The sequence below is a fragment of the Mirounga angustirostris genome, unplaced genomic scaffold (genome assembly GCF_029215605.1).
Source record: "Mirounga angustirostris isolate CCGP_5_RB_7025 unplaced genomic scaffold, mMirAng1.0.hap1 SCAF_16, whole genome shotgun sequence".
Classification (NCBI taxonomy): domain Eukaryota; kingdom Metazoa; phylum Chordata; class Mammalia; order Carnivora; family Phocidae; genus Mirounga; species Mirounga angustirostris.
In genome coordinates this window covers 2,944,351-2,958,322 of record NW_026991724.1, presented here as the reverse complement: position 1 = coordinate 2,958,322, position 13,972 = coordinate 2,944,351, and the positions used below count along the sequence as shown (strand labels likewise).

General features: G+C 52.5%; 1 long non-coding RNA gene across 1 annotated transcript in view; it reads right to left on the bottom strand.

The window, feature by feature from the left end:
• The window catches only part of LOC135362825 (uncharacterized), a 213,790-nt gene that overhangs the window by 149,312 nt on the left and 50,506 nt on the right, over positions 1 to 13,972 (bottom strand). The gene's annotated exons all lie outside the window — the stretch shown is intronic.

Below are 13,972 nucleotides of genomic sequence, written 5' to 3'. Positions count from 1 at the left end.
TTACTGAGTGCTGAGTGACTTCTGTGGGTCTGTAGCTCAGTCCACCCCTCTTCCCATCTGCTCTCCTGAGGAACCCGAGGTTCCCTGGGCAGATCCGGGGTCCTGCAGTCTGTTACAGTTCGGGGCCAAGAGCCTCACAGAGAAGCTCTGGTGGCCAGAGCCTGGGTTTGAATCCCAACTCCACCACGGATGACCTTGGACAAGACATGGCGGCAGGGTCAGGACATGGGTGGGGTGAGGCAGGCACTTCTCTCGGGTATCACAACGAAGACGGCACCAAAAACTCAGTCACAAAGAGAAACAGTAGTTCTATGTTTAAAAAATAAATAAAATTAATGCAAAAAATCCATGATAAACCAAATGTCAGAACTGTAAAGAGAGACAGGATCCGACCCTATCTTTGCCTGAGCCTTCCTCACTTGCCTCACCCTGATCCAGACTCTGTGTCCTGTCTCCACGTAAAAATGTGACATTTTACTCTGCAGGGATTTGTTTTTGCATTCATATAGATCTTTCTTCTTGATGTCGGAGTTTTTCAGGGCCCCCTTCAATATTCTGTGCGGGGCCAGCGCCTCACTCCCCTCCCCTTGCTCCCCACCCTGGGAACAGCCTCATCCCCCTGTGCCCCCATGGGAGGGGTCTTCCTGGTGCCAGCCAGGCTCCCAGGGGAGTTTGGCAGCAGAGCGAACGTCTGACCTCCAGGCCAGCTTGGTCTGCGCGTCTGCATGTGGTGTTGTGTGCTCACACGTGCAAAGTACTGGGGCCAAGTCCCAAGACCCCTGTGTCCCCTTGAGCTAGCGGTGATGCTGGGCACACAGGAGCAGGGCGTAGGAGAAGGCTGCGTGTAGCAGACATGACTGGCCAAGACAGGAGCACGTGTGGGGATCCACCCTGGACCAGCCAGGGCCCCGGAGGTCTTCCTGGAGGAGCCAACACTCTAGTAGGCCTCAGGGAATTTGAAGAAAGGAAGAGGCAGCCCGTGGCTGAGATAACTCTGACACAATGATCAGCTTGAAGAAGTCTCCAGTAGCAACGCCTATGTCACCGAGGCAGATGGAGAGCCGTTAAAGATTCTGGAAAATGGACACATTGCTCCCTTTGCAGCAGATTTCTTTTTCCTTTTTGGCTGGCTCACAGAAGCGCACCCCAGCAGCCGCCTCTCCCACCCAGCATCCACAGGTGATAGCAGCCTCCCCGCCCCGCTCTCCCTCCTCAGGTGCATTTGCAGGGCTGTCCTGTGGTCCTTGGGTCGCCCTTTCCAGCCACCTGTGGTCTCTGCTGGTATCTGCTCTTCACACGCATCTGCAAAGGCGCACTGAGCCCTGGCGTCTGGTCTGCATGTCACTCGGGCCTCATTCGCAGGGTCTGTAAGTCCTGAATTCTTCCATAGAATTCTTAAATCCTTCCTCAATCCCTCTGGCCTGGGAGCAAGCCCCCAAATCCAATCAATTAACGCAGCCCAGAAAGTCAATCTGCTTGAATGAAAACTAGATGCTCACACCTAATCACGCATCCCGAGGGGCTGGTGAAGCCAGCTATACGGCTGGGGCAGGAGCCCCGTGCAGACACAAAATGATCAAGGATGGTCCGTGTGGACATGGAAATATGCCCGTGACGCATACTGTTAGTCTGGAAAATTCAGGCTCCAACCTAGCAGTCTGATGCGATTCCCCTGGCTTTTCACAGCCTGTGTTTATACAAAGAGAGGCCTGGGGTGGGGAGGGCTGGGGGCCACCAAACAGTGCTTGTGTTGACTTAGGATGAGAAATTGGGAAGGCACGATTTCCTAAAATATCTTCTTTATATTTTTTGGGCAATGGCTAAATTTTCTACATGGCTATCTGTTATCTTTGTACCACCACCACCAAAGACCCAGCTAAGCTATTGGCATTTAGTACGGCTGGTGAATAAGAAGGACCTGATTTTCTAGGGAAATTCACAGAGACAGAAGGCAGATTCTGGGTGTTAGGGGCTGGGGGGTGGCAGGGGGTACAGAGAAACTGTTTGATGGGAATGGGGGTTCTTTTGGGGGGATGGACATGCTTTGGAACTAGATAGGGCTGGTGGCTGCACAGCATTGTCAACGTCTGAATGGGACCGAATGGTTCACTTTAAAGCACTTAGTTTTCTGTTACGTGAAAAAAGTGCATGCTTCTCTTTTGTCAAATAAGCCCCCTAATGAAGTTACCCCTCTATCTTTGAGTTATGCATTTAATGATTGACCTGGTTTGGACAGCAGTGATGCCAGTCAGACGACCGATTTCTGACTCCGTGTTTGTGTAACCCAGAGGAACAGGCGGTCAGTGCATGGAATTCAGCTGGATGACCACTGAGGTGCCTTGGGGTCCAAAGAATCATGTTCTGAAGCATGAAGCCTCTCTGCATATGGCCTCGGATCATCTTCTATCCCATGCAATCTTAACACAAAGGTCTACCCTGACATCGACTGAAACTAGACCTTCTAGAACCTTCATTTCAGTTTAGAGAAAAAAGAAAGGTATCTCTCTGTGTGTCTCTGTGTCCTTTCCATTCCTCTTTACTGCATATACCATCAGAGATGATTCATAGGAAATAAATATGAAAGAGGAGGAAATCGTCAATGAAAACTGTAGAACTGGGAAAAGACAGGACATAATTACAACATACCCAATGAAGCTGCCATTGTGGGTCATAAGCCTGAAATGCAGTTGCACAGTATGTTTACCTCCCCTGTGAGACCCGGGTCGACGCTAAAGATCAAGTGTGACAAGTAGACACTGGGGGCCCGCAGACCCTTGCCAGCACGGCCCAAATGTCCAAACCGATCCATCTTTTTTTCTTGGGCCTGCACACGCAGACACACACATGCTCAGGTCCTGCAGCGGGCTCGCTGTGCACGTGTCCACACACGCAAGCCTGGACCGGACAAGCGTATGTTTACCTCCGTGGTCAGGGTCAGGAACAGCACTTGGGCCCCACTCGGCCCGGGTGATTCATGTCCCTCGTCTGTCTGGGCGAACATGCGGTGGGGGCCGGAGGCTCACGGGGAGGTTGGAAGTTGCCAGAGAAAGGATGGAGGGGACGTGGCCCGTGAGGGGATGTCTTGATTTATCCAGAACCCCATTTACAGCCTATCCATTGTAGAGCTTCACACGTACGCCATGTCCCTCTTCTCTCCCTCCCCCCTCCCCCTGAGCAGGTCCAGCTGGAAGGAGACAGCGCTCCGAGTTCAGTGGGCGCAGACAGGACTAAAGTAAACAGACTGGTCATCGGCAGGCAGTTAGCAGCCCTTGGACAGATGATCACCGTTGAGCTGGTGGCGGACCACACACACGAAGCCCCCTTGGACCACACAGGCATCCGCCTGCCCAGCCTGCCTACGCCACACGCACACACAGGCTGGCCTTGCCTCACCGGCGCGTTTCCCCCGAGCCACAGGAGATCTGGAGAAGAGTCTAGAAACACCACAGTGTAGCAGCCCCGTGGCTGACCCTGCTGCTCCCCGGGGCCCCTGCTGGAGCCCCCTTAGATAAGGTCATGCAGTAGAGACCATTGGCTGGAAGAGGCCAAGGGGCAGGGTCTCAGGGTCATGTGCTCTGTGGGCCTCGAGGCCTCAGTCTCCCCCTCTGAGCTGGGGTGCACACAGCAGCCGGCGTGTGGGGTGTATGGACCCTTGTCTCCCAGGGCCATGGCTCACCCAGCCCTTGAACCCCCACACCATGTTCCTCTTACTCTGCTCCAGCAAGTGGCCCGCATCCCCCTGAGGCCTGCACGCCGACCAGGCTGGCACCCCGAACACTGGCCACCCTTTACCGGGCAGCTCGCACCTTCCTTCCCAGAGACAACTCGCACCTGGCGGTGACTTCCTCCGACCCAGAGGCCAGCTAGGACATGTGAAGCTGCGTCCTGAAAGCTCCCTGAGTGGGATGCTTCAGAGGGATACTCGCTAAAGCTGTCCCCCTCCAGCATGTTCAAAGAGAACCTCCCCCTCCCGGAAGCTCCCCCCCTTCCATGGGCTGGCACGAGGTGAGCAGGAAGCCGAGGGACACTCTCCAGGGATCTGCTGCCCCTCACTGTTGGGGCCCTGCTTTCAGACACCCCCAGGGTGAGGCCCTGCCCCCTCCCCAGTCCGTCCTGCCATCTCGAGAGGGCTCCTGAGTCCCTGGACACCTCTCTAATGAGGAGCTAGCCGAATAAAGTCCCTGCCCGCTGGCCAAGGTGGGGCTGGTGGTGGTTTTGGCTCAGACGCGCCTTGGAAGGGGGCCCACCTACTCAGACTCACCAGGCTTATCAAGCAGAGGTGTCGCCCCCAGGGCGGTGGAGGGGGTGCAGGCTGAGGAGGCGCGTCTCCATCCCGGTGACACCTCAGACCACCGCTCCGGGGTGGGGTGTGTGGCCTCAGGCCGCCCACGGCACCATCTGCAGGCTTTGCTCCGAGCCCCGCGCGGCCAGCAGCTGACCGGGGCCATCTGTCTTCATTACGCGGGTTTATTTGGGGAGGCGAGCGATGGGGGGCTGTCATGGCTGAGAGAAGACTTGATCTATTGGCAGACATGCTTTGAAGCTCTCTTCAAGGTTGCAGCTCCGCAGATCAGAGCGAGGCGGATGGCAGCCCTGGGCATGTCCCCATATAACGGGGGTTTTCAGTCCCTGGGCTCTGGGAGCGGCCCTCCTGAGGAGAACTGGGTGTGAGCCGAGCCTTTGAACTTTGCACTGCTGCTCTCTTGGCCTCCGCCCACTGCTCAATCCACTTTTTTTTTTGAGGTCCGGTGCATTTTTAATGATCCAGTCCATTACTAGCAGAGGTCATCGGCCCAGCCTCAAGGATGTAATGCAAACATCAAGGACAGAAACCTCATAATCTGGAGGGGGAAGCAGACAAGAGGCAGAGAAGGAAATAAGATTCTCAGAGAGTGGGGAGAACACCAAGGATGAGACAGGATAATAGGGTGGAGATGCCGGAAGGCTGGGCAGCAGACCTTGGCCAGGGCTCTGTGTGGATTTAGATCTCAGAAACCATCCAGTGAGAATCTGTTCTCCGTTAGTCTGGGTCACCCTTCAAGGCCCAGCTCCCTAGTACACCAGCCCTCAGTGTCCTCATCTGGAAAATGGGCTGATAAATGTACTGAACTCCCATAGCTGCCCCCTGAGGGCCACATGAAGTCACACGCCCCAGTGAGACCTGGAGAGCCGGACACGGTGGTCGTCTCTGCAGGGGGACCTCCATGTTTAGTCCACGCTGGGGATAAACCCACACTGGAGCAGCTCTGCCCCCCTGGACAGGGAGGAAGGACAGGGTCCCGTCCCTGCTACCACTTCTCCCCGCTCCTTAGACAGTGTTAAATTATTAGTGAATAGTCCTAAGTGTAAGCAAGGCTTCCCACAGAGCAGGGACCCTGAAATATTAGCATAACAGAGGACTGACCTGGCTGGAGGGAAGAGGATTCACTGGGATACCTTTTAGGAAACGGGGATGGTTACTGTTTTCATTCCAGTGCTTGCGCTCACTCGCTTCCTTGACCTTCCCTTTGGGGCTGAGATCCAGGCTCGGTCCCATGGGAGGAGGTGATCAAGGCAGGTTACCTAGTGTCCCTGCACTCATCCATGAAATGGGTCTAATAGCCCTATCAGCAGAAGGATGGTGAAGACTGAATCTTGAAAGTTGGATGCACATGCCCGATCCATAAGAGGTGAGCAGTAAATCTGACTTCTATCTTTCCTTCCTTTTCCCCTTCCTGCCTTCCCCTGGGTCCCCCCATCGCCCACATTTCCCTTTTTAAAAGACCACTAAAATGTACAGCAGAGTCCCGTAAACACTGGAGAAATACCCTGTGAGGACATTGGAAGCAACCACTTTAAACGGAGGGTTGGAGCTTGAGTTCAGGACTCTGAGCCTGGGGAAGCAGACGAGGCTTCGGACCAGAAGCAGAAACACCGGCTCTGGACACGCATTCCCACGGGCGGGCAGGCGTTCTTGAACCTGTGCACCAGCTTCCAGAGAGGAAAGTCCCCATGTGTTTGGGATCAAGGGGGCAGCGACACTTGCCACTCACTGAGCACTGACGCCTCAGTTTACGAAGCCCTCCCGTTACAGGGACGGTTTGCTGCTGCTGAGCTGGGGGCACAGAGAGGCCCCGATGCCCGTCCCAGGGGCATGCTGCCCGAGCCCGCGCAGCTCCAAGCCTGGAAGCCTGGGCAGGGGGCCTTTCCACCTCCCACCAGATGTTTGCCCTGCACAGACTGCAGCGCACCAGGCTCGAAGACAGACCCCGGCGTTCCGGCCAGCGCGCGCGGGAATTCCATTTGCCTGTCAGGGCCCCGTGCAAGCATAACACAGACGCTCCTCTCCCGGCCCGGCCGTTTTGACTCCTGCTGAGAAACATGAAGGTCGTGACCCACCAGCTTCCCCATCTGCCCTTTCCTCACCAGGGGAAAATCTGACAACAGACTTGTTATTTATGAAGCTAATGCAATCCAGAGGCTATTGGCACATGGGAGGGAGCGGGAGAGAGCTCGGGAGAGGGGTCTGGCCCCACAGAAACCAGTTTGCTGGCTGCACTGCGAGCAGGACAGCCATCCGGGGGCGGGCGGGGAAAAGGCTCTCCACGGCTCTGCGGGGCCGGCGACGCTCCAGCAGGCCAGCACATGCTCATCCAGGGTCCGAGGGTCCCAGGCACCTTTCCACAGCGCAGCCTGGGAGGCATCCCGTGAACACTCCTTGCTTAGTTCTCCTCTAGGAATGGTGCGCATGGAGGGGAGGAGCTCCCTGGAGCCAGCGCTTCTGTGGGGCAAAGGTGGTCACTGACTTCAAATGCCTCTCGTTTTCATGCATGGGCTCGGAGACTGGCTCTTCCTGGGAGAAAAGCTAAGTTGGTTCTTGGTTTTCTTTTTTTTTAAGGTAAATTTTTTTTTCTCCCCAAAAGTTTATTCTCTCCAAGGACTCGCTCACAGAATGAAGATCAAAAAATGATTTAACACAGAGATGCTATTTTGTTTTCCTATGTTTCATTGAATGGAGATGGCGAGCGAGCACAGAGAGACACAGACATTGTGTCACACAGACCTGGTGTGACTGTGACCCTGGCCCCTCTGCTCAGTGGGTCTGTGGTCTTGGTTGGGTCACTTGATGTCCCCTTCACTAGTAAAAGGGGGATGGGTCCAGGACTTAGCCCCACAATGTGTGAGCTAATTAGAGATGAGAATGCAGATGACCCAGCAGAGCCTGAAAGGGAACAGGCTGTAAGTACTGGGGATTCTCATATTGTCTCCATCCTCATCTCCAGCTGGAGACCGCATGGCAAAGGGATCACACACACAGACGATGGAGCTGCAGGTTTGGGTTCAAATCTCTGCTCTGCCTCTTGCCCGTTGTGTGATCTTGGGCAAGTTACTCAACCTCTCTGTTTACCTCAGTTGGTTTCCTCATCTGTAAAATGGGGATAACCAAAGGTAGTGAAAAGTGAGTTAATAATGCAAAGCACTGAGAGAGGCCCTGGCTCAGAGTTAATTGGCATTAATTTTTGTCATTATAGGGAGAACTGCCATTCTCAAACCTTTGATTTAGAATCACTTAAAAATATTTACTACACAAAAAACAGCATGGCAAAAATAATAATAAAAAAGGAAACCCTACCAACCTTCTATTCTGATAAATCCTATTTTAAGGTACTTTTGTAATATGTGGATATTTTTGTGTCTTTTGTCACAAAGCAGCCCCTCGAGCTGCTCGTCTTGGAAATACACGGGCTTGTGAAACAGGCTGCGTGTGGCCTGGATGAGCGGTCCCCTTGGTGGTGAGGATCCCCTGTACATCTCGACAGCTGCACAGGACGTGCTGCTGTGTGTGCGTGCAGGTGCCGTGTGGATGCGGGGCGGGGTGACTCGCTTCGTGTTTTCATGAGTGTCTGCTCCACGCTCCCTCCTGGAACGATGACACCCCATAACGGCCATCCCCCCAGTACTGCTCACTCATGGAACCGCACGGAACCGCACGGAACCGCCGGCTGCCACGGCTGCTTGGGGCTGCATCTTTCACACACTCCCTGGTAGCAGCCGGAGTTTCCTGCAGAGAATCAGCCCAGTAGAGGCAGGGGTCTGTGTGATCTGTGTGCTGGGCCATCCTCTGGGAGGGAACACAGTCTGGAACATGGGAAGAGCTCAGGACATAATGAAACGGAATCCACCTTACAGAGGGGACACTTTCTGTGAGGTTTTTTAGCTTTTTTTTGACAGATAACGTCTGAGGTTTCTTTTTTTTTTTTTTTTAAATCTCAAAACAACCTAGGGTTTAGTTTAATTAATCCACAGTAACTCTAGAATCCCATGTGATACCGCGAAATGGTGCAGCACTTTTCATTTTTTAATGCGTTCACATCCACATGCTCCTCAGGGCTTCTTTAAACACCAGGTGGTAAGGACAGCGGACGGGGCGGTGTTTCCTCGCCATCCAGCCTGGGCCCCGTGGGCAGACCCCGGCAGGGAGAGCCAGGCCTGCTCTAGTGCCCGGTGAGCAGGTGTCCCCCGTTGCACACTGTGGCAATGAGCGGTCGTGACCTGTGTCCCCAGGTTGAGGGAGTGACCCGGCCATTTTCAGGGTGCTCACCCCATTGTTTCTGAGAGGACCCTGCGGTCAAGTGGGCCTGCCAGTCTGCTTCTCCGTCAGGCCACCTCCCTCTGTCCTTCTGTCCCTGCACCTCGAAGGGAGCTCAGGAGCCCGGCTCCCGATGTGCGCCCCTCAAAGACCCAGCATCCACACCCACCGCCTGTTTCCTGGGAATGTCAGTGTGTGTGGAGCAGGGGGCCGGTCTCCTCTGCTCGCAGCCGGGAGGGCAGGTCCTCCGCCAGTGCCTGGCCTGGCCCTGCTTCCTGTTTACTTCAGAGAGAGGCTGGGGCCCGTGGGGTCTGCAGCCAGCCCTGCGGTCTGAAATGAGCCAGGCCGCACGAGGGGTTATCAGCCCATCAGCCCAGATCGGCCGCTGGGCTCTGCCGTCTGTCAACTGTCTTCTGTCATCATTGAGAGTTCCCTGTCCTGGAATGTCATCTCATTAGGTGGCTGAGGCCTCCGTGGGATGCCTGAGAATCCCTGCAGGGCTCACCTTCACTTTTATTTGCAAAATTAGGACATATATACTCTTTTAAGGCTAATAAAATTTCTGATTAAAAATTTCAAAAAAGTTATCAAAATAGAAAGAGGTTTGTCCGCTGTGTGATCTTGGGCAAGTTACTCAACCTCTCTGTTTACCTCAGTTGGTTTCCTCATCTGTAAAATGGTGATAACCAAAGGTAGTGAAAAGTGAGTTAATAATGCAAAGCACTGAGAGAGGCCCTGGCTCAGAGTTAATTGGCATTAATTTTTGTCATTATAGGGAGAACTGCCATTCTCAAACCTTTCATTTAGAATCACTTAAAAATATCTACTACATAAAAAACCAAACCTCATCACCGAGAAATAATATTTTGGTCAAATTTTATTAAACGTCCGTCTATGAAAATTATACCGCTAGAGACCAGCGTGTCCCAGGTGACAAAGTGGGACCGGGTCCTACCTGCCGCTGCAGTTATAGTACTATAAACAAAACTGCAACGGGCATCCGTGCACTTCTGCTTTGCTGTTTCCCGGGGTAAGTTCCTAGGGGTGAGCTGACTGGAGCGGAAGGTGTTCACATCAGAGGGCAGATGCGTCTGAGCCAACCGGCCGCTTGCAAGAGCTGACCACTTTTCCGGCCACAAACAAGCTGCACCTGGATCCCATTCCTGCCTCACACTGGGAATCACGTCATCCTGTCAGTCAGTCAATGCTACAGGTAGATAGTACCATCCCACGATGCTCTTTTGTCTTTAAAAAAAAAAAAAAAGTACTTTGCATATATTTGCTGGTCACTTAGGCCCCCGTGGACTGGGACAGCCATTTAAACACCGGGTCTCTGGGCCACAAAGACGGGTCCAGCCCCACTTCACACCTCTATCCATCGGATATTTGAATCAGCTCAACCGTTTCTCTTAAAAGATGGTCCTGCCTCTGATGTTTGAGTGCTCCTGTAGATGGGGGGCTCGTCACTGCCTGAGGGGTGCACTGGGTCCCCAGCTCTGCCTGGGAACTGTGCCAATCCCCACCCCCACCCCCACCCCCCGCGAACAGTCTCTCCAGCCCCGAACAATGCTGGAGGCACATGCTGATTCCATCTTTGTTCCAGCCAAGCTCACCGAGACACAGAAGGTGAAGGAACTCGCCCAGGGTCACACAAGCAGTAAAGCAGAAGAGCGAACAGCTGAACTGTTGCTCAAACTCGTGGAGACCACACCATGCAAGGCTCAGAAAGGACCCTTGAAGCCGGTTAGAGATCTAACTTGACAAGAAAATACTTTCTCAAACTGTAGATTGCTTAAAGATTTCTCCTACTGACATTTCTTTAGCGGCCCGAGGAAGCAAGAGCCACTGTCAGGCACCCGCTGAAGTTCGGGCTTTGGGTGTTGTGCCCCTCAGGAGCCCTGCTGGCGGCTCGGGCTAGTGGTAAGCAGGCCTGGCCCAGCCCCCAAGATGTCCCAGTGGGGCTCAAAGTGTCACCGGTCCACAGGGCAAGAGTGTCTAAGGTACGATTTATTGATACAGACCGAAATGAATCCACAGCATTCACCCCCTCTTTTTTTCACTGCGAGCTGCTTGTAGAGATTAGCCTTTCTTTCTGCAGAAATGCCCTTACGCAAAACAGAGACATACTCACTGTAATGACCCCATTTTTCTTCTCTCGGGCCCTGCCTTTCTAACCGTGGCCACCTATTTCCCAGATGCCCACCTAGGCCTCTTGTTATTCTTCCAAACTTCATCCTCTGTCAGGTTTCTGAAAGGAAGGCTCTGGCATCAGTCAGTCGCACTTTAGTATGAACTAGTCCAACACCTTCAATAGTTGAACCTTACCAAGAAAGAGCATATGCATTTTTTAAAGGGGGGCATGTTCACCCATGAGACAGATGTCTGGGATCTGGATGGCGGAGAAGACTCATTTATAAATGTTGGAAAGGAGACATCTCAGCTCCACTGAAATTAATCCTTAATTTCATCTCATCCCCCGCCCCCCCCCCCCCCCACTTGCTTGAGTACTTCTCTGTCCTCAGGACATACAAGTTTGGGCTACTTCTAATCTGAGGAAGACTGGGTCATAGAAATAAAATCTTTCATTCTGTTGCAAACCCAACCAAACAGAACTTAACGAAACAATAAAAACAAAACAAGACAGAAGTGCGCACTGTGACCCCTTTCGATGTGAAGACTCCGGCCAGACCTGCCAGTCAGTCCCTCAAGCACAGAAAGCGAGGACCGTGCAGAAGTGCCCGCGGGGCCGGGGCCTAGTAGCTGGGGCCGCTGCAGCTTGCAAACTAAATTTAAAAGCTTGCATCCCAAGACCCTTGAGCAAAGGTTACTCGAGGTCTGTTCAGGGTTCAGGCATAAAAAAAGCATCTTTATTTGGCAAGGAAATGCCTTGTGAGAAGGCGCTGGACTGACGAGGGGCATGGAGGGAAGCTGGGACTCGGTGAGTTTTTCTTCTGGCATTTACAGCCCTGAAAAATGATTGCAGCTTCCTCTGGCCGCCGGAGCCGGAGCCTGAAGAAGTGACCTTTAAGGAGAGTCTGTTTACTCCATCCTCGGGCAGAGGCCCTTGCGTGAGCTCTGCAAAGCGGCGCCCCGCCTTGGCGCTGACCCCGGGGCCTGCATCCAGACCCGCCAGTTTGGGAAAAGCCGAGGACAAGAGGGGGGCTGGCGAGGGGCTGCTCGGGGGGTGGGGGCGAGGAGCGCGTTCCCGGGAGGTCAGGGTCAGCCCCTTCCCGCTGGGCGCCTGGGGCTGGCCTCTGGCCCGGAACAGCCTGTGAGGCGGGTCTGCCGTGACCTGCCATTTCATACTTCGTACGTTCTGGAAACCCTGTCCCAGGGCCAGCTCTAAGCTCTCTTGCTTTTTAGACAAAACAAGAAGTAATTAGCCTGGATGGGGATACTCCTCTCTCTTTGTGGGCCACACCACAAATTGGATTTGAATCTCGATCCCCTAGACTTTCACACTAAGGTACACAGAGGGTGAAACAGAAAGCCAGCGACACTGGGGAGCGTTCAGAACCCTACGTGTAGCTCTCCAAAACTGCACCGGCCACAGACTACAGCAGGCAGTGAGACTGGAATCTGACTCCTCGGCTTGGCTGCCTAAATGTGAAAGAAATAAGCATATGTAACGGGATCTGCGAGTTTTCAAAAGTCTGAATTAAACTTGAAGCCCTGGCTTTATATTTTTAAAGAGCGTTTTGAAACCTTCCTACTTACAACATGATCACTACTAATTTTCTCTTCATACCCTGATTCAACAGTCTTTGTTCTAGAGGGACAGTGTTTTATTATAATCCTTCGGTTTCTGTTGTAAATATAATATCCCTGCCTTGGAGAAAACTTAGGAGAGTTTAAAAAGGAAAATCAAAGTGACACGAAGTCTCACCGCTCAGAAGTGCCCACTGCCAACACAGCAGCAAACCGCCTTCAGTCTGTCCGGTGTGTGTGCGCATGCGTGTGCATGTGTGCATGCGTGCACGTGCGGTATGCGTGTAGGTATGTGCACACGTGTACGTGCGTGCATGCACGTGTATGTGCACACGTGTATGTGCATGTGAATATGTGCACATGTGTGTGTGTTACACGATGCACCATTTCACAAAGCCAGTGTCAGGACTTCTGTATCACACGGTCCTCACTTGTCAATATCTCATATGCACGCCATTAAAGGTCCCTTATAAACATCATTTTAATGGTTGCCCAATATGCCAACTTATGGATGTGCCATAATTTATTTTACTATTCCTCTACAATAAAAAAAAAATGTTTTAAAGTGCGCAAACTTCCTTTCCCAGTGGAAAAAAATAGAATAGCTGCTCTGGAATGGTTATTTGTGATTTCCTGAAATTAGGTCAAAAATATTACACATTTTTTGTTAACCCAAGTACCTACTTCCTGGTGGATTGCAAATACCAACCCGCTAGGTGACCAGAGGAAGGGGAGTGGCCAGACCCTTTCCTTGTGACACTGGGGTGGGCATGCTGTGTGATGTGCTGAGCCCCGTCCCTCCCTGGACTCTGTGTGTGAGTCATGAGCTGGGCTGAGAACAGATGAAAGAAAGCGTGGGGCCTATGTCTGGGAGCAGGCATTCCTAGGCGCCACCCAAAATTTCAGGGGTCCCCGAGCCCTGAGCCCTCACTGAGCCCCTTAGGAATTTCCGGGCCCCAGGGTTTAATTAATAGGTATCCCCTCTGACCCAGCTCCAAAATTATCCCAGATCCCTTCCATCCATAATTCTGGGAAGATCATGAAACATTTTTTTGTTTTTGTTTTTGTTTTGTTTTTTAGCACTCACTTTGACGTTCAACAGGGAAAACTTATTTTGGAAAACACTGAAAAACTATAAAATCCTCTCTGAAACCTAAGACTCCGCATGCATCACAAAGAATTACAAAAAAGTGAAACTTCTAGATACTCTTAAGAGTTGTGTACATCTGGGGCACCTGGGTGGCTCAGTCATTCAGCGTCTGCCTTCGGCTCAGGTCATGGTCCCAGGGTCCTGGGATCGAGCCCCACATCGGGCTCCCTGCTCGGCGGGAAGCCTGCTTTTCCCTCTCCCACTCCCCCTACTTGTATTCCCCCTCACACTGTCTCTCTCTGTCAATTAAATAAATAAAATCTTAAAAAAAAAAAAACACCAGTTGTGTACATCTGCAACAAATGTATATTTAGCACACTTAAAAGAGTTACAAAATGCGCATTGCCCTAGTCAGGGGTGGACTAAAATAGTCACATGTGTTTGTTCTGCGTGGTTTTGTGTTTGACGGAATTAGAACTGACTCAGTCCCTCTTCCTCCATGAAACATCCATGCAACGCAATGTTCTTCTCCGGGGCTTGGGGTCTCTGGTGATTAGTTTTATCCCTGCTAGCCTAATGCCGTCCTTCAGGGCCCAGGCCCCATG